The following is a 21,903-nucleotide window of genomic DNA, read 5'->3' as shown; positions in this document are numbered from 1 at the left end:
AGAGCATTGACACCATCTGCTTTAGGTCATTCAGGCATTACGTGATCACAAATTGGTCATCAATGCCAAAAAGAGCGAGTTTTTCTTGCCAGAGATACACTTCTTGGGACACATCGTCTCTACCTATGGACCCGATCAAAATTGAGACTATCTGTGATTGGCTATACCTGAAGAATGTTCATGGAGTTAGAGACTTTTAGGGATTGTGTTCTTACTACCGATGGTTCATTCAGAAGTTTGCAGAGGTAGCTTTGCCTTTGCACTTATTGACTCAGAAAGGAGTCCCTTATTCGTGGGGACCGACAAAGGTGACTGCCTTTCAAACACTTAAGGAAAAACTGACTACTCATCCAGTGTTGGCTTGGCCAGACTTGTCAAATCCATTCAAAGTTTATTGTGATGCTTGTGGTCATAGTTTGGGAGCATTCTTGATGCAAGAAGGTCATGTGATTGCTTGTGAAAGTAGAATGTTGTCAAAGCCAAAATTGGTAGCGCACATTTATGAGAAAGAGCTATTGGCAGTGATCCATGCTCTTACTCAGTGGTGACATTATCTACTTGTTACATATTTCACCGTTTTTACTCATCATCAGAGTCTACCCTACTTCTTAATGTTAGAGAAGCATCTTTTAAAAAAGCAGACATGGTGGGCTAACATCTTGTCACAATTTCACTTCCAGATTGTCCATGTTCATGGACAAAAAAAATTAGTGGCAGATGCATCATTTTGGAATCCCCTCGTCTTGGCTATTTCCGAATCCATCATAGAATATTTGAGGATATGGTTGACCAATACGCCACCAATCCAGATATTTTTGATATTTTTACTTGGATACACAATGGGGAGATAGTGCCAGGATATTCCATACGGGATGGCTACTTGATGAAGAAAACAATCTTGGCTACTTGATGAAGAAAACAATGTTGTGTGCTACACAGTTGTTGAGGGAAAAGGTTTTGACTGAGTGACGCTGTCCACCTTTTATGGCTCACCGCGACATTCACACCACCTTGAAGGGGGTGGAATGTTATTTCTTTTGGCCAAGACTCAAGAAGAATGTGGACCACTTTGTTTGTAGTTGTATAGTATGCCAGAAGGTCAAGTTTGACAGGCATAAAGCACAAGGATTACTACAACCTTTACCCATTCCCACCCACCCCTAGGCCTTCGCATCTTGGAGCATTCCAAGAACAGACCTCTCGAGAAGGCAACATCAAACTGTTGTATGAACTCAAGGGCTCGATGGGTGTCTTGGTAGCTTGAAACCGTGTCAAACTTGATGGCTTGTTGACCCCCATCCTTCAACTCCTTGGTCTTCTTGTTCTTTTTCTTGCTGTCAAAATAGGACTAACCCTCCTCCTTACTATGGCGACTTCCACGTGTGAAGCTCAATAGAGGTCACTCTTCACAGCTACAATTGAGTGTGTATAGCTCAGAAGTCTTATGGCTGATTTGGGTGTTGGATTGGACACTACCAACATCATCTACATTGATAGTCAGAGTGCATTGGACGTTTTTGCAAAGAACCTAGTTTTTCATGCTCACACAAAGCACATTGAGGGGCATTATCACCTAGGTTGCATGATACGTTATTCGCAAAACGTTTTATAGGTGAATAATGGGCGTTGTATAATACTTCTATACATATTATTCGATTGTATCATTCAATGATACGTCTTTTTTCTTAAAAAATCTTTGTATCTCTATTTACATATCGATAAATATAAAAATAGTATTAAAATAGGAGTTTTGGGCTTCTGAATACAACTCACCTTCACACAATCTGCAACGCTAATCCCAAGCAGTGCAAGGTAGAGAAAAAATAACAAAAAATCGTACTTTTGATGCCTTGAAAGTAAAAGAGTAATAACTAAATGTTTACATAGATTATGATTAAAGATCATAATCTATCCTATACTAAAAATAGAAAGAGCTAAAGCTCTTTTCTATTTTGAATTTATGTAGGCTTATTTTAAAGCCTACACAAAAATAGAGATAGATTGTTATGAAACTTTCATCGTAATCTATCACTATTTTATATATATTAAAAATAGAAAGAACTCAAGATCTTTTCCATTTTTAATACATGTAGGTTAGAGCGAGTGTTTAGACAAACCTACTATGTGTCTTTATCACGTAGTGATTAAAGGATTTTTTTAGTACACAAAGCTAACTTTTAAACGGTAGATTTAGAAAAAAGTACATATACTCTTATCTCTAAATAATCTTAAAAGTATTTGATTGCTAAGTGCATAGAATTTGTTTTTAAAAAAGTGTTTTTTAATTAAAAAAATGCATCAATTGATAAGTTTATTGATTGATATACACTAATATTATTCGAGAATTCATAAATTATTGGAATGTTTGTGAATAATATTGTATTATTCATCTTATTCTCATTATTTGAAACATTTTATGCAATGCAAATTCTCATTCTGTTAGGGAGAGAGTCTCAGCAGGAGAGTTCAACTTCGCTTCTATGCCCACAAAGACATTGCCTCGTGAGACATTCGAAGCTTTCCACAAAGCTTTGGGCTTGCTTCCCTTTGTGGATTGATTATGTCTTGAGGGCATGGCACCTTCCTATACGTTATGAGCCAACTCTCGTTCACCGCATCACTCTGAGGGAGGATTTGTTACCATATATATGCTAGTGATGTGAGGGAGCACACTTAGGACCGTTGGGACACTTTTTCCCTCACTGGAAGCTTTTTCTTGTGCATTGTATGTATGCCCATCACTCTAGAGGTAACACCCTAACACTTCAAATGTCGTCTTTCTCATGTGTTTTTGTAGGCAACCTCCACCAAGGGCAAATACTTTTCCCATGTAGTCTTCTGATCCAAAGGAAAGATGACGTGAACTGCAACCATGTGCCAATGTTCTCCCAAATAGCCTTCCAAAACAAACTTGTGAATCAGGGATCTTTGTCAGAGACGATTGTCTCAGGAATGCCATGTAATCTGAATATTTGGGCAATGAATAGTCTTGCGAAATGATCCGGCTTGACTGTTTTCTTCATTGGAATGAAATAAGATTTCTTGTTAAATCTGTCAATAATAGTCCAGATACCATCGTGCCCACTCTATGTCTTCAAGAGATCAAAAATGAAATCCATAGCAATACTTTCCCAGGGACGGGTAAGAAATGGATAAAGGCTGTAACAAACCCTGTGCTTTATGCCTGTCAAACTTGACCTTATGGCATACCAAGCAACTGTGTACAAAATTGTCCACATCCTTCTTGAGTCTCATCCAAAATAAGTATCACTCCACACCTTTCAAGGTGGTATCAATTCCGTGGTGACCTGTAAATGGTGGACAATGGCATTTGGTTAGAAGATTTTCCCTCAATGGCTGTCTAACGTACAACATCGTTTTCTTCATCATGTAGCCAAATATCCCTCTACTACCTCCCCATTATGTATTCGACTGAATATATCTAAAAAATTTGGATATGTGGCATACTGATCGACCATGTCCTCAAAGCTTCAGTTAGAACCTTTTCCGTCAACGGCTGTGTAACACACAACATCGTTTTCTTCATCAAGTAGCCATCCCGAATGGAATATCCCTCTACTACCTCCCCATTCTGTATTCGACTGAATATATCTGAAAAATCTGGATCTGTGGCGTACTAATCGACCTCCTGCTATTATCTCCCCATTTTGTATTTGATTGAATATATCTAAAAAATCTGGATTTGTGGCGTACTGATCAACCATGTTCTCGAAGCTTCTATGATGAATCACAGAAATAGCCAAGATCAACGGCTTTTGAGACAAAGCATCTATCGCCAAGTTCTTCTGTCCATGTACATGGACAATCTCGAAATGAAACTATGACAAGATGTTAGCCCACTGCATCTGCTTTTTGAACGATGCTTCTGTGACAAGAAGTAGCGTAAACTCTGATGATCAGTGAAGATCGTAAAATCGATTCCGAGTAGGTAATTTTGCCACCGAGTAAGAGCATGGATAACCGCCAAGAGCTCTTTCTCATAAATCTCTACTGTTAATTTCGGCTTTGAAAACAATTGGCTCTCATAGGCAATCACATGGCCTTCTTGCATTAAGACCATTCCCAGAGTACGACCACAAGCATCAAAATATACTTTGAATGGCTTTTGCAAGTCTGACAAAGCCAACAGCGGTCCATTAGTCAATTTCTCTTTCAGTGCCTGAAAGGCAGTCACCTGTGTGGGTCCCCACAAGAAAAGGGACTCCTTTCTATATCACAATGTGCAAAGGGGAAGATACCTCTGCAATCCATCAAATGAACCATTGGTAGTAAGAAAACAAGCCCAAGAAGCTTCTAATTTCATGAACATTCTTCAAGTCAGGAAAATCGCGAACAGTGTCATTTTTGGCCAGATCTATCTGTACTTTTTCTGTTGAGACGATGTGTCCCAAGGAATGTATCTCTGGCAAGAAAAAATCACTCTTTTTCACATGTGTAAGCAATTTATGCTTCCTCAGTGTCCACAAATAATCGATATTCTTTGAAAATCCAAAAAGTTGCATGAAAGCTGTCTTGTAGACGTCTCTAGGAGCAATACAGATCTGATGATAATCACTTCTTCATATCAATTTGGCATGTAGAATTCTGAAGTATGTCGAGTATATCATCGATGCTCGTAATGTGAAACTCTGTTCTGGTTCATTGTTTCTTTATTGTGGCCTCGACTAACAATGTAAGGTGGTCGGTTCGGTGGTGTACTACCATGAATCAATCATGGGATCTTACGACGTAAAGGAGGTAACTCGCTTTATACGCCTTCAAGACCATATTAGGTAAAGTGGAAAAATCCTGATTCCCACATGGAAAAACTTCCAATTATCATGTAGAAAATAATTTAAATTTGTTTAAAATTTAGTCTGGCAAGGTCTCATTCCAATTAGTATGTGTAGATTCCAAACTCAATACATTATTAAACATCAAATCCAATGCTTTCAATTAGTTTGTCACCAAGGAAGCAGTTTATCATACATTATTATCATTCATTCTCTATTGTACTACCTTCTTTATCTCAACATGGGAAACTTTCTTTCAAGGAACCACTAGCTATCCAACCTAAGATATAAGCAAGGAATTGAAGTTCTTATTCAAGGTCCACCACTCGTCCAAGCTAGGATCCATTGAGAATACACCTTAGATGAAATAATGGTGTCCACCAATTCTGTACTTTGCCTTACATTAAGGCACATGGCATACAATTAGATTCAACATCTAATCGAGTACTTCTTACTTTGAGGCATGGGCAATCATACAAGGTCTAGTTTATGCTTTGTCGCATTACAAGACGATTGGTTTCAAGGTACATTTGTTGAGGCTAAACTCCCTGTCATATAGAAATATGCAACTTCCACCACTTATTAAAGATACACTGATTGATTACTTAAATTAAGTTAAAGTGAGTAGCTATGGCTATGTTTAAGTGATGCTTTGTTTCCACATAAAATGTTTTATTTAAAACCAATCACTTGTCCAACATTGATAAATTTCCCACTTGCTGCAAGGAGACTCCACAAAAATTAAGAGTGAATTTTGCTATTTCATACTTAGTTTGAGAAGGCAATGTCCAAGAAGTCTAGGTTCTCCCTTTGTTTAATCTTGATCCTAATTGTATACAAAATTCAAGCACAATCAAAAATTTTCACAAGAAGGACATAGTAAAGTAGTTATTGATACACACATTTAATCAAACTTACAAAGAAAATTATAATCCCTATATTGGAAAACATCCAAATATCATGTGGAAAACACTATAAAGTTTTTTAAACACAATTTTCTTAGGTCTCATTCCAATTTATACACATAGATGCCAAACTCAATATATCAAATCCCATGGTTTCAATAAGTTTTGTCAGCAAGCAAGCAATCTTTTATACATTATTATCACCTATGCTCTATTATCCTACCTGTTTTATATTAATATGTGAGACTTTCTTTCAAGGCACCACTATCCAATATAAGGTCAAAGTCAATACTTTCAAAGAATTTTCAAAGCCCACCACTCGTCCAAGCTAGGACCCATTGAAAATATCACCTTAAATGAGAAAATGGTATCCACCACTTATCTACATTTATTTCTTTTAAAACACATGGCATACAAGTAAGTTCAACATCTAAGCTATAATTTCTTACTTTGAGGCATTGGGCAATCATACAAGGTCTAATTGCATCACAAGGGGATTGGTTTCAAGGTACATTTTTTGAGGCTAGGCTCCCTTTCATATAAAAAGATGCACCCCAACACTCGTTCAAGATAAACTAAAGTGATTACTTAAAATAAGTTAAATTGAGTACCTATGGCTATGTTTAAGTGATGCCTTGTTTCAACATAAAAGGTTTGATTTAAAATTAATCACTTGTCCACATAGGTTCAAAATGAGTACATTGATAAAATTTCCACTTGCTCCAAGGGGACCCATAAGGAATAAGTGTGAATTTTTCTATTTCATACCAAGATTGGGAAGTTAATGTCATATAAAACTAGCTTCTCACTTTGTCTAATCTTGTTCCTAACTATTTCAAAGTATTCAAGTTCAATCAAACTCTTTCACATAAAGAACATAGAGGAATAGTTCTTGGCATAAACATTCAATCAAACCTAAATAGAAAATGAACTTTATTTTAAGGTATGATCAAAACATTGAGTTTACTAGAAGAAAAACATAATCTCCGTATAATAGGGTGCACTCTAGTAAACATCCAATCAAACCTAAATAGAAAATGAGCATAGACATTCAATCAAATCTAAATAGAAAATGTCATATAAATCTAGCTTCTCACTTTGTCTAATTTTGATCCTAACTATTTCAAAGTCTTCAAGTTCAATCAAACTCTTTCAGATAAAGAACATGGAGAAATAGTTTTTGACATAAACATTCAATCAAACCTAAATAGAAAATGAACTTTATTTTAAGGTATGATCAAAACATTGAATTCACTAGAAGAAAAACATGTTGAGAGAAAGAGAGAGACGAGACAGGAGACACACCATGTACGCTCCCAAAGACTGATTCATATTGAGGACAAGATACAAATATATAGGTGAGACCAAGTTGAGTAGGGTGAACCATGTTGAGAGAGAAAGAGAGAGCACAGAAATAGAACCCCAAAGTGTGTAGAATACACACATGAGATGATGTATATATAGAGGGGACTTGGGTGGAGGAAATCCATACACCCATCAAAAAAAACCGAGCCTATTATTTTTTCGAGCGAAAGTAAAGAAAATTGTAGCACAAATTGATTTTTTAATGAAGCCTCGCCATAATGTGACGCACGGGCAGTCCAACAAAATGGTCAATCCATAGAGGAGTGAAAAATCCAACGCATGAAGGTGATTACTGCTACAATATAAAGTCATGCTTGATTAAGTAACATAATCTATCAAAATTCTAGGCACCTCTCTTGCAATGGAAATTGCGGGGAATCCAAGAAAGATGGCCAATCCAAAGAGGAATGTAAACCTTAGCTCATAAAGACAATGCTATGTTGAAACACTGGCCTCACCCAGTCCCTGGAACAACTCCACTTTTGTTAGTATAGCCAAATGCACACACTCATGAGCTATAAAGTCCAAGCCAAGGACACAAAAACACACAAGATCATACATTTGCAAGGCACACTCATGAGGTGCTGGTTGTCTCTTTTTTGTAAATCCTTACAAGTACATTGAGGGAATTTTGCAATGTTCACAACATATGCCATCCCTTTTGGAGTCCTTACACGTAAAACATGCAACACATTAGGCACCCAATATATAACCTCTCTCATTAGCTGTGCTTGCATGATTCAGCCCAGTGTTATCCTCCCATTCAAGTCTTTGGTTAATTTTGAACTCCATCTAACATGATTTCATTTTTTGAATTTAGCACAAAAAGAACTAGGTTGTGCTCCACATTTCCCACTCGTTGTTGAGCTATGTTGTTGATTTATCATCTTCTTGTAGCACAAATCCATTTTTTCTGTAGCATCTCAACCTCCCATGAGAGCAGGTAGGCAACTAGCTTCCCTCTTCCACAACCCACATCCTCGGGGGCCAGTCGGGGCTAGCCAAGGGATCCAATAATCATATCATCAATATTTGAAGCATGAGTGTTACTATCATTGCAAAACCATAAGAAATCCTCCACAATTTCTCCTGGTTTGGCAACCACAATTGGATTTTTTCTCCTTTCCCAAAAGCATGGTGCAAGAACACATTTTGCACATTATCTCAATTGTTGTTTATGAACCTACCACAATGTACTTTCTCTCTAGGAAGAACAACAAAATGCGTCATTTTTCTACCAAGTTTTATGCGTCTAGTTGCCCAAACTATTTAAGGCACCTCTTCTCCGTCCAGAGACTCAGAGAGGCAAAAGCAATGGCCTACCCCCAAGGCAAGCTCAAGCCAACAAGCCACTGTTGCACATTCATAGAGAGTAGGTAGAAGAAAAACACATTGTTGATGTCAAAAATCGGAGTGTCTGTGTGTATATCCGATATCAGTCTAGAATGTATATAAGTCTAGAACCTAAGAAAGTAGAGAGAATAATAGGGTTGTCCACTCAAAAAGTCATTTTCTCACTCTAGAACCTTTTTCCCAAGACTCCCTTCCTCCATAGCCCCTTTCCATAACACAAAGCTCCCACTCTCTCTCTCTAAACTCTTACACCTTCCTCCTTCTTCAAGCTCTCCATTGCAACTTTAAGCTCCCACTCTCTCTCTAAACTTTGTCTCCCTCCTCCTTCCTCAAGCTTTGTGCTCGTTATGTGGTACATTGTAAACAAGTGTAGTGACAATACCTTTGGCAATTGGCACTTTTTTCAATGGGCCCATATTTCTTGTCACTATTAGAGAATTGAATTTGTGGCTTATAACTTCCAAGATAAGCAGCTCGTGTCGGCATGCCAGCTAGAGAGGCAATGCTTGTACGTACAAGAATAATGACAAAAAACCTTTGGCAATCGACACTTTTATTTAATGGAACCACATTTCTTGTCACTATTGGAGAGTTGAATTTATGGCTTACAACTTCCAAGATGATCAACTCCTATCATCATGCCAGCTACAGAGGCCATGCTTGTTGAGCTCCACGGGGCACATTCACACCGCAAACCATGTGCTTGAAGATCAGCATGTGGAGTTGCAACTCTTGGAGTTGTCTAGGTGTGAGCATGACCATGGACTATTGTTATTGTTGCTACAAGATTGTCGCCTCGCATCCTCGCTCCATCTCTCCAAAGGCATTGAGAAGTGTTGTTGGGGTTGCACTGAGAAGACATGTATGAGAAAACCATGTTTTATCTTAAACATGCATGGTAATAAAATAAATTAAATACGTCGTTTAAACTCTCTCTCTCTCTCTCTCTCTCTCTCTCTCTCTCTCTCTCTCTCTCTCTCTCTCTCTCTGTCTCTCTCTCTCTCTCCCTGGATGCACCCTTCCTATCTTTCACACAGAGATCATTATACATCAGGATCCGATCCATCTAGATACTAGGAGCACTTGGATATAGCCGACACAAGAGTTGGGCACGAAGATGGCTTGTTATAGAGAACATATTCTCCAACTAATAGAGGATGGATTTGTGATCAAATCGGCCTCTATGGACACTCATTTATCCCATGGGATATGATGTGTGATTGGTCATATGCTATTGGTCAATTGTGCACATCATTGCATCACTTAGAGATTGACACTGGTAGATTTAGGAGAGTACCACGAGGCCAGGATTTGTGAGTTGTGTCATATAGAGCCAGAGATAGAATTACATCACGTTTGTCATTGTCCAGTATACTATAAGATACAAGGGGCCCTCTTTCATTGTTTATTCAGAGAGGGCATTGAACCGTTGCCTAGAGTCATGAGATATTAGGATCAAGATGCCACTGGTTGTTTTTATTATAGCTGCACAAACACAGGGAGAGTCTCTTAAGGAGTTTATGCAGAGGGAGACATTCACAGAAGAAGATCACTGACTTCTTTAGAGCAGGCACTTGGCAGTCTAATGAGAAAGCTTCACAACAAATTTCAGAACCCACCTATACCAAAGGTATAGGTGTTGATAGAGTCAATGAGCTCGGAAGAGCTAGACGCCCACATCTACGAGGGCGACCGCGACGTCGATGGAGGCTCCGTCAGAGGATCGTGACTACCCTAGCATGACATTGGAGACATCTTGCATGGCTATTTACAGAGGCGGACATTGACAATGCTATCGACAATTGATGCAATACTTTCTCGGACAAGGTCGATGTGGGGCATCCTTGGGCATTGATGATAATGATGATTTTAGTTTTTCGCTTTACTTCATTTTTATTTTGTACCTTGACATTGTATTAGAGCCACTAAGATTGCAACAATTTGAACTCATACGACCTTTTGAAGACTTTTAATATAACATTTTATTTCATCTCTCTCTCTCTCTCTCTCTCTCTCTCTCTCTCTCTCTCTCTCTCTCTCTCTCTCTCTCTCTCTCTCTCTCTCTCTCTCTCTCTCTCTCTCTTGCTTGCGCTTCAGCAGTGGCAGTAGGCTCTGTTATACTGGAAACCCTTGCGCTTCAGCCGTGGCAGCAAGAGAGAGAGAAGGGAACATCGGAATTGAGAAAAGAAAGAAAAAACTTGGGTTGAGGGTTGCTTTGCTTGCAGGAAAAGCTACAAAAAGCAAGATACAGAGCTGGGCACAGCAGTGGCTACTGCCCTCTTCGTCTTTCTGAGTATCTCTTATTCCCTCTGTTATATCTATATTTGGGCCTCAAGCTGTTGAAGCAACAAATGGGGATAGGGTGAAGGATGAGTTTTAGGGGAGCTGAAGCAACTGCTGCCTGTATAACCTGCCGACAACAAGCGGTGCTAGTCCATACTGCATCGGTGCGAGACATTTATGGCGCGATACAGTGTGCCTACAAAGCTGAAGTGCAGTGTGATTGTCGCTAGCTATAGCGCCGGGACCTGCCCCTAACCAGTACCGCGTCGGCGCGGGATGGTTTAGGGAAGGAAACTAACTCTCTTTTCTTTATCGAAAAACAGTGTGTTATAAACAAAATACTTAAAGCACGGAAGGCAAGTAGAGCCAGTCACGGCGTTGTTTAGGGGGGGATTTTTTTTTTCGAGTTATCAGAGGCATGCTGCACCGCCCATTCAACCATACGTGCACAGCGTAGAGGTATGGCAATGACCCGCGACGGAGACGAGTTGAGTTTGAGATGCATACACTGCAAATGTGTTGACCTTTTTGGTCAACTACTCTCAACCGGTTTCAATCACCGTCAATCGGCTCGGCTTGCCATGCCACGCGGGTAAGCTAACCGATATATAACCAAACCCCATAAGACGTCGACGTCGGTGAGATATAGTGCGACTACGAAGCCTAAGTGCAGTGTGGTTGCCCCTAGCTATAGCGTTCGGACATACCCCTAACCAGTACCGCGTCGGCGCGGGATGGTTTAGGGCAAAAAACTAACTCACTTATGTTTATCGAAATAAACAGTGTGCGATAAAAAAATTACTTAAAGCACAGAAGTAAGTCCATACGACATCGACGCGGGACATTTAGGCAACGATACAATGTGACTGTGAAGTCTAAGTGCAGTGTGGTTGCCCCTAGCTATAGCGTTGGGACATGCCCCTAACCAGTACCGCGTCGACGCGGAAGGGTTTAAGGCAGAAAACTAACTGTCTTATTTTTATCCAATTAACAGTGTGTAATAAAAAATTTACTTAAAGCCCTAAAGGCCTGGGAAAATGTAACCTTCATGCCACTCGTAGATCTGTAAGAGTAAACATGCATACAACACTGACCCAACGTTCACATTTAAAAGAGAAGTGTATGGTTTAATGAAAGTGAATTTCACTCATGAATTCATCAAGTACACTGAAATAAAATTAGTAGTGTATTTAGAGTAGAGAAGAAAACTAAGCATCAAATGTGACTTGGCTCTACTCAGTACCGTGTCGACATGAGAGGGGTAAGGGTGGAAAACATGCAATCTATTGAGCTTGCAAATCAAACTTAGCATCATGTGGGACATGCCTCAATCAGCATCACGTGGGACACAGTATGGTTAAAGGGGATGTCTTGGTTCAGAGATGTAATGTACATCGCATGCTTAAGAGTTATTCTCAATGGCCATCCTCAACTGCTTATCAAAATGTGCCACTCCTCATAATTATGTGGACATGAAAATGGGAGAATAATTCGATAAGGAAGAGGCATAAGAAAGGTTACTAGGCAAACCTGTGAAAATGAGGAGCTTGTGTCTTAGCTTAAGATATACAAATCATGTTATGGCTATGCATTAATTGATTATAGCACCATAATAGGACTATCCTTTCGATCATCGGATTGCTATGCATTAATTAATTATATCACCATCATAGGCCTATCCTTCCTATCATCATCCTATTGCAAGGCTTTCTGGGACAATACCCCAAACTATCCCGCGTCGGCGTGGAATTGTTTAGGAAAATGTCCAAGTGGGTAGCAAGATTGAACCACAATGTTGGCATGATTGGACGTAAAGGAGAGATTGACATTGCCATGTTTAAAGTTGAATAAATTTCGGTGTTCATGCATCAATGTTTTATTCCAAAAACAAAAGTAGAGAACATTATTGGGTGAATTGTATATATTTAATTGAAAGTTTGTTGAGTATTGATTTTTAAATTTTTGATTTGATGTTGTATATTGATTCATTTTTCTTGATGTTTGAATGTAGTCCATCTTCTTCTAGTGCAAATCCTAGAAGATGCGCCATGAGTGGATCCACTCCAAAACCTTGTAGTGATCAAGTAAGCTCAATTGTCGAAACAAAGTCGTCAAACTATAGCGATAGTCATGACATTGCTTTAGGCTCTTTGCATGATGTAGATCAAGAGATAGTTACAATTGAAGCTGTTATGCAGACAATACCATTTAGAATGAGACATGATGTACCACTTTGAAGGCTTATACCACGTGATAAAGAACATGGTTTGAGGTCAGATGTTAGTGGCTTGAAGCTTGCATTTTCTAGAGAAGGATTTATCAAAGAGAAAGGTGCATTTATAGTGTCATTTTACTCTATATATCAAAAGGAATAGCATATATCCATACACTAATCATCATTGATTACAATGGGAGCTAGATCATTGTCCTTGGTGGATGGACATGTATCATAATTATATGCTTTTTTGTGAGAGAGAGATTGACAGTGCAAAGAGGACATAAGATCCCTCCATTGCTCTTTCCACCTTGGGTGGGGACGTATAAAGTGAAATTGATGTGATAGAAGATCCGATCATATGTGCGAGTGTCACTTCAGTGATTTTTCTTATAAATATAGATACAACACAAACTTTTTGGAATTTTGTACATTTCTAGTGAACATTCAATTGTAATTTTTAAACATTTGCCCTCCCCATTTTGGGTCACTTTTCATGCAATTCTGCAACAATGTTTAGCAATTTTTGTCTGCATTGATCTTTGTAGGTGAGATGAATGTGCCACCATGAAACACTTGGAATATGTACATCATAAAACCAAAATAGGCATCTTATCAAGTGTTAAAATACACAATTGTGCCACATGTAGGGTCACGAATCCTCCAGTAGGTATGTACATGACATATACTATAGTAGACGCTTCAACATATATCACAATATGTACATTATTGTTTTTATTCCCATCCATTGAGAAGTGTCAAAATTGAGGTAAATTTTTTTATTTCACATTATGTACATGCCACGACATGACAAAGTGTCATGATAGCTTCACTGCTTAAAGATTAAGAGAAGCAACACGAGATAGACGAGGAGCCTGGCATGATAGGTGTGTCCATAAAAAATATGGTTTACTAAACTCAAATAGATTTACTAACCTCACTATGCTTTTTATATAGACTATGTTATGCATCTATGATTCACTAATTTCCTTGTTGTTTCTAACGGATATACGCTATTGGCACACGGAGCCTAGCATGATAGGTGTGTCCATAAAAAATATGGTTTACTAAACTCAAATAGATTTACTAACCTCACTGTGCTTTTTATATAGACTATGTTATGAATCTATGATTCACTAATTTCCTTGTTGTTTCTAATGGATATACGCTATTGGCACACGGAGCCTAGCATGATAGGTGTGTCCATAAAAAATATGGTTTACTAAACTCAAATAGATTTACTAACCTCACTGTGCTTTTTATATAGACTATGTTATGAATCTATGATTCACTAATTTCCTTGTTGTTTCTAACGGATATACGCTATTGGCACACGGAGCTTACTTCGTTCAATACGATTTGTTTTCCCTGTAGAGAAATGTGTTTTGTAGGCACCAAGAGATCATAAATGCTTAGCTATCTCAAGGGATTACATTGCCAATTGCATGTCAATTTCGATCGAGTATGCAATCACTACTATGGATGCCTCTACACGAGCATATGGTCATAGTTTGGACTACATCCCCATTACACGTGAGCTTTGATCGATTGTGCAATCACCAATATAGATGCCTCTACACGAACATATGGTCATAGTTTGGACAGTGGTAGATATAGAAGGGATGGTAGGCTCATTTTGTAGGTTGTCAATTTGCTTTTTGTGGATTTTCCTTCTGGAGGTGCCTCTTCTTCATTCCTAGTCTAGAGGGCAAGATAGGTAGGAGGCCTCGACTTCTGCAGATGTGGTGGATGCAGAGAATAGATCTCTCGTTGGGAATAATTCAATCACTTGAGCATTCCATTTATTTTGGTCATGGACATGTTACTTTTTAAGTATCTTCCCCTACTTAGTTTTTTCTTTTTCAAGATATGTATGTTAATTGTAGTATTAAAAATTGTAAGTCGAAAACTCATGCAATTTTCATTGATTTTGGAAAAACTTTGTTTGCATTTTTAAGGTATATTGATTTAATTTGCTGTGTTTATTTTTTCTTTATTGAAGTGTCAGTGTACATTGGGGTGGAGGAAAAAATCATGGTGCACAATCCATGGTACAATGTTTAGAGAAACTATAAACCACGTCATGCATTCATCAACAACGAGTGTGATTCATGCTAAAGTATCGTGTTTTGTACTTTATAAAACCAAATGTGAGAATTACTTTTTTGTTAAGAAATCATGATATTTAGTGGTCACTAATTAAAGTGTTTCTCTTGACTTGGATATGGCAACAAATAATTTCTTCTCCTCTCTCTCTCTGTTAACCCTCACGGCTCACGGACACCCTATCACCTACGATGGACATGTATTATGTATTATTTAGAGTCAGGTACCGGGCTTGTCGGACCAATAGGGAAAGGTAGAGTGATCGCCGATGAGAGGCGCACTTTAACTTGGACATTCAAGGGATTAGTTGGTTAAGCATGGGCGCCCAAGTGTGAATGGGGTGAGCTCCTATAAAAGCCAACTAAACCTAATTTTTACTCATTCTCTCATTTGTGCAATTGAAGAGTGCTCTTGCTCCATCTCCATCTTCTTCTTCTTCACCTCCTTGTGTGTGTGTGTGTGTGTGAGAGAGAGAGAGAGAGGGAGAGTGTGTGTGCGATCGAGCATTACGAAGGCACGACGGCGGCGAAGCGGTTGAGCGCGGCACGACTGCAGCTTCTTCTTCATCGCGGCGAGGAATCCACCACGAAGGCGAGCGTAGAGCGGTGAGTGACACACCCTTTGTTCTCTTGAGCTTGCTAGTTTAGGCTTGTTGTGTGCTTGGAGCCGTTTGTGGCTCGCACACGGTGTATTGGCAAGTCCCTTGCTTCGACAGTGCGGCAAGGAGCGCACATTTTTGGCGCCGCTGCCGGGGATATGCCCTACACTAAGCTCGGTTAGCACTTTACGCTTCCTTGTGGTGCAATTTCTATCATAGGAAAGGCAGGGAAGGAGTGTGTGGAGATTTTTGTTTTTTGCGTTTTCTGCATTTTCTGTCAAGTTTCAATTTCTGCTATTGTCTGTGCTTTTTCAATTTTCTGCATTTCTTGCGTTTTTTCAATTTCCTGCATTTCTGCATTTTCAATTTCTGCAATTTCTGCATATCTGCGTTTTTTCAATTTCTGCGTTTTCTGAAATTTCTGCATATCTGCGTTTTCAATTTCTGCAATTTCTGCATATCTGCGTTTTCAATTTCTGTATTTTCTGCACCAAAAAAAAAAAAAAAAAAAAAATTCGTTTTCAATTTCTGTATTTTCTGCACCAAAAAAAAAATAATAATAAATTTATTTTTTCTCAAAAAAAAAAAAATTTGGAAAAAAATAATAATAATAATAAAAAAATCGGAAATTAAAAACGCGAGTGGATGGGCGGCGAAATTTTTCGAAAATAAAAAACGTGACTCTTAAAACGGACGGGTTGGTTTGTATAAAAGATAGATCGAGGTCGGGATCATTTTCCCAAGCCCAAGCCCAAGCCCAAGCCTTCAATCTTATGATATATACTAGACTCACTCTTATATATATACCCTACTCCCTCAAGAGAGAATGAGAGCATGTGGGACAAGTCCTCCACTCTCCTCCTTTCTCTTCCCACTTGCACCCTTAGACTTTCTAGTTTGGGCCTAGTTCCCTACTGGAAATTGACAGTTTTAGGGATTCCGAGGGCATAGAGTGACCAAACGGAGGGCTGTAAAGCACGGCACGACCCTCTGATCGATACGCTCGTTTCGAGCTATCACACGACCCATTCCACGACACGCTCTAAAAAATCTAGCAAAAAAACAAACAAAAAACACGCTAAAAACTAGTCACAAGGCCTCCTAGAGCAGCTTTTTGACACCTTAGGGTATCAAAAGCACATGCACTTACGCTCTGGGCGGGTGCTAGAACACGAGCATATTGAGGGTGCCTCTGTTCACTAAAATAGCCGCTAGTGATTCCTCCTCCGACTCAGAAATCATGGAAGCATACCCTACCCAAAACACTGAGAGAGAAGGCCATGCACCTCCCGAAGCTCCACAGCCTAGTACTAGTATGTTTAGCCGTTTCATGGAAACATTAGGTAGAGCTACTCGCTCGGAACCTGATGCAAATGAAGCACACGAAGGGGGTGGGAAAGTGGACTCTCCTTTCACATCGCACGTGGACCCCACACCCCCAAAGAGTGTCCATGTGGATATCCTGCCAACTTCTTACCAAGAAGGCCCTGTTGAGCTGCCTCCTTCAGAAGTTCCCTCTAGAGTACCGTTGGTGACAAGTAAAACCACGGGGAGCCACATTGCTTCTACCTCACAAGAAACCGTTAACACGTCGACTCTAGAAGGATTGTTCATTAATGATCATTGGACATACGACCTCCACACTGAGGTGTTGACGGATCTAAACTCTGGCCACGCCTACCAGGTAGGATGGATAGAGATTGTACAATCCACCTCTAGTGCCACGAGCATCGAAGATCAACAAAAAATGATCTGTAATGTTATCCATGGCATTATTCAATCAGAAAGGCAAAAGCGAGGGGTAAATATACTCTCAACTGGCCCCATGAGATTTCTGGATACGAGCAAGGCTCAACAGCCTACTCTATCACAAATGGAGACTCCTCTAATGAGTCCCATGGACCCATCTTACGTCATTTCACCTGGGGTCTCTATGCAATCTAAGCCTCCGAGCGAAAACTTTAGCTTCCCTAACTTGGCTCAACCCTCTATTAAGGAAAACCCAGTGCTCACTCCAGGGATAAGCCTGACAGAGAATGTACCGATGACATCTACGGTTAGCGCAGTGCCACTACCTAGTGTCGTAGTACCTAATATGGGGCCTCGACCGTATGTGCCTCTAGCCCCTTATGCACACATGGCCCCCACACCTCCAATTGTACCACTTGCTTATGCTCCTCGAGTGCCGCTCCCTAGCTCTTATCCGAGTGGACCTATGCCCGGTTATGTTCCATATCCTGCATCATCCACACATATGCCAAGACCGGTACCCGTTACTCTCCCACATATGGTTCCAAGAGTACCTCCACCGGCCCTGCCTCCTCACATAGGTGACTTGGCAGCGTTTGCTCAAACCATAGGTCGATCTATCGCGGAAAATATGCATCATGCATCTGATAGAGAGCCTAGAAGTAAGGCAGTACAAATTGCCAAACTCACGCAAAAATTCAATGGGGACGAAGATGCTAGGAAACACATTGAAGTGTTTGAACAAGTATGTGATTCCTTAGGGGAACGCAACGAACTACATAAGTGCAACGTCTTAAGCTTGACATTAAGTGGGAAGGCTGAAGATTGGTATAGGACCCTAAGGGTGGACGAGAAAACAATCTACCCTACCCTTCAAAGGTTGTTTCTAAAGGAGTACATACGAGAAGGTGTGCTTTGGGGTGTAGCATCTCAGCTACAGAAGGCCGAATGTAAGGAAGGAGAGTCAGTAAGGGACTTCATTAGTCGTCTAAAGCACTTAAACTCTTGCTGCCCTGTAAATGAGCGCTTCAACAATAACCAACTGCTTGATCGATTCATTCGAGGGTTGAGGAATGAAGGAATCTATAATGGACTAGTGATTAGAGGTATCACAACCTGGGAAGATGTCACTGCCAATGCAATCCAATTAGAGGACAACTTGATGATAGCAGGCATGAGGGTGTCTACTGACACGAGATCCACTAGCTCACAAGCCATTGAGTATGAACCCATGACTGCAAAGCCCATTGCCAATGAGCCAAAGGTATTTGAGACATTCTTGACAGACCTCACCAAGGCAATCCAAGAGTCTCTTAAGGATAATCGACCCCCTCAAAATAGTCACATGTATCCAAGAAGGGAGCAACAATGGTGTTCCATTTGCTTAGGTCCAGATAGCACTAGTGAGTGCCCTACGTTTAGAGTAAAATTTAATGGAACTTGCAACGCATGTGGTAGGTATGGTCACCAAGCTAAGGATTGTTTAATGATCAAACGCATTATGGCAAATAGACCACCTGTAGCCTGGACGGGTGCGCCTCGAGCTCCTGTATTGATGCCTACTCCACCTGTTGAGCAACTACCGCAACACATGGTCCCTAGATCTCAAAATGTTGTACAAGCTACACCGTTACCACCTCCTGTGCTAGGACCGTAGCCCCCGCATCCAAGAGTCGCCCCTATGAACCAAGTACGTTGCGAGCCATCAAATGCTTATGTAGATGGTTGTGAGGAGGAAATAGACACTAGTATTGCCTACGGACTTGATACATTGGAAGAGTGTCCTATATACTACATGGAAGATTGTTGGGGGCAAGTCAAGCCGGTTTATCAAGCTGCTGCTCTCGCATCCAGAGGTCAAAATATCAACACCCAGGCTAGGAGGCCACCTCTTCAATGCTACGAGTGTGGTGGACCACATCGAGCAGCGGAGTGCTCTATTAGGCTGCAAAAGAATGCTGCACAGATGCAAATGAATCAAGGGAGCACGTCTCCAATGCCAATACTCACATGTAATCGTTGTGGCATAGATCACTTGATTGCCCAATGCCCCTATAACCCAAATGCGCCTAAAATCACACCCCTGAATTTGGTCGAAATTGCTAGTGTGACGTCGCCAATACCACCCGTCGCACCCGCTTATGCGATTACACGGTCCATGCTTCAAGGGCCAGGACATATCCTCGAAGAGAGAGATACCGCGTCAGTTATCCAAGCAAAGAAAAAGAAGACACGAAGGAAGAAGTCGCAGAATACGGAAAATTCAAAGCCAAGTTCCAAAACAAACATAGGAACAGGAGATGACCCCGTGTATATGAATGACCTCGAGGATGATTCAGATTCAGTCGAGACAATGGAGACTAGAACCAATACCACAAAGGGAAAGACCGACAAAGAAAACCGTAACATGGAACCAAATGAAAACCGAATGAGAGAAAACCATAAAGAGCCTCTGAAAACACCACAAGTGTTTCCAAATCCAATCCAAGACCCCCAAGATAAACCGCAGGGGCAAAAAGGGAAAAATCGTAAAAAGAAGATTGGGACGTACCCAAACCCAGTAGACGAGATTGAGCAGGTGAAACATCTAAGAGGTTTAGTGGAGGAGACTCAAAGGAAACTAGAACCAGAACCCATGCATGTCAAAATTCATGACACAATGTTTCCCACGCAAGTTCATCCACCCCACATGAACCATAGACCGTTAGCCATATCTAGTATCATCCAAGAAGGGAGTGAGGACGGGACATCAGAAAGTGAGCATACACCTTTCTTGTTGGAAAGGATGTTTAACGAAGGAATACCTGATCCCATTGAGGAATATGAGATTCCATCCTCACCAGTTCCTAGTCAAGGACCTACACCCTGCAAAACGCCAATGAATGTTGCCAAACTAGTGGACTTCATGTCTTCTGAGGTCCGAACCACGATCATAGCAAAGCTGTATGGAGATCCTGAGTTATTCCTTGCACTTCGAGCATTCCTTAACGGAGAGCTACGAACGGGATTACCGCAGTTTGCGCAACCAAATAGGCCTGACTCGATTATGATTGATGAGGAAAATCATGTGCAATCAATTGACTTAGATGGACACGAGTCTGTGATCGAGGTACCGATTAACGAATTAGGGCAGTATTTTGAAGGCGACGAGTCTAATGCGACCCTACCCATCACTACCAAGGGATTAACTATAAAGGGAATTCTTGATGGTGGTGCGGGAGTTAGCATCGTTACAAAAGATTGTTGGGAATCCATGGGAAAACCCCGCCTCAGTGTTACTAACATTGTGGTAAAGATGGCAAATGGTACCATAGCCAAACCTATGGGGATGCTCAAGGATCTTAAGATCAAAGTTCTAGGACACAAGGTACGACATACGTTCATTGTAATGGATTTCTCTAAACACCTTATGTCATATGAAATGATTTTAGGACGACCATTCATGAGGGAAGCACAAATGGTTCACGATTGGTCTAAAAATCATGTCTATTTGCAATTCCAAGACTCTGTCCTTAGAGTGGATTTGGTGACTGGTAAGGTACACCCCTTAGGGAGTAAAACCATTATTGATCATCGCTCTGACACCACAGTTCACTCGGCCCCACTACAATATTGTTACACTTGTAAGAAGGATACAGACATTGGCCAAGATTCTCCTTACATGGATGTGTTACCGGGTATGACGGAATCAGACAATGTGGATTGGGTCCACCTAGCATCAACCATAGATACTTGGGGAAATAGGGGGACGACCTGGGTAACACCTGAGGGGGATGAAATGCATATACCCTTAAATATGCTACAAGCAATGCATATCGCTTCTGACAAGACTCATCCTAAGGTAACGAAGAAAACATACAAGTGGGTCCCTAAAGCTTCTTTAGTGACCATAGCTAGTGCAAAAAAACAGAAGCCTTGTAAGAAACGTACCACTCGCTCCAAGAAAAGTAAGAAAATGTTTCGATGGATCCCTAAACGACTATTGGAAGCCCAAGGCTACTATCAAGGAAATGATCAAATCTGGGTGCCAAAACGTAGATTGTGCTCTTACCTATCACCTGACCCAAGTGAGCCCAATCCTGTATCTCCAAAACGAATCAATGATCGTGGAAAGAAAAAGATCACAGAATGCTACACACCCGCTCCCGAGCTAGTTTGGGTACCAAAGAAAGAACGATTTGTTCCACCTAGCTCAGGAAGGGGGGAGTCCCATGAAGATTCTAGCTCATCATGTAATACATCCATAGAGGTAAAAGCTTCTACACAGCCTCCATCTATAGTAGTGGACCTCCATGAAGCTACAAAAGAATCCACACCTCCCAGTGTTCAAGAATCACCTAATGAACCACTTCAAGTTCGATCCTGGGAGAGTACCTTACCACCCTTGCAGCTTGACGAGGCACCTAGGGTAATAGAAAACTACTGGCAAAAATCCTCACCTATTACCAACTGGAACAATTGGTTTCAAAGGGTGACAAGCTCATTTCAAACGGTATGATCTACCCAAGGAAGGGGGGAGTGTTTGCTGACAGTCAT

The sequence above is a fragment of the Adiantum capillus-veneris genome, chromosome 6 (assembly GCF_014529385.1).
Source record: "Adiantum capillus-veneris isolate H3 chromosome 6, ASM1452938v2, whole genome shotgun sequence".
NCBI classification, from domain to species: Eukaryota; Viridiplantae; Streptophyta; class Polypodiopsida; order Polypodiales; family Pteridaceae; genus Adiantum; species Adiantum capillus-veneris.
The sequence above is the reverse complement of the archived record's forward strand: the minus strand, read 5'-3'. Positions refer to the sequence as shown.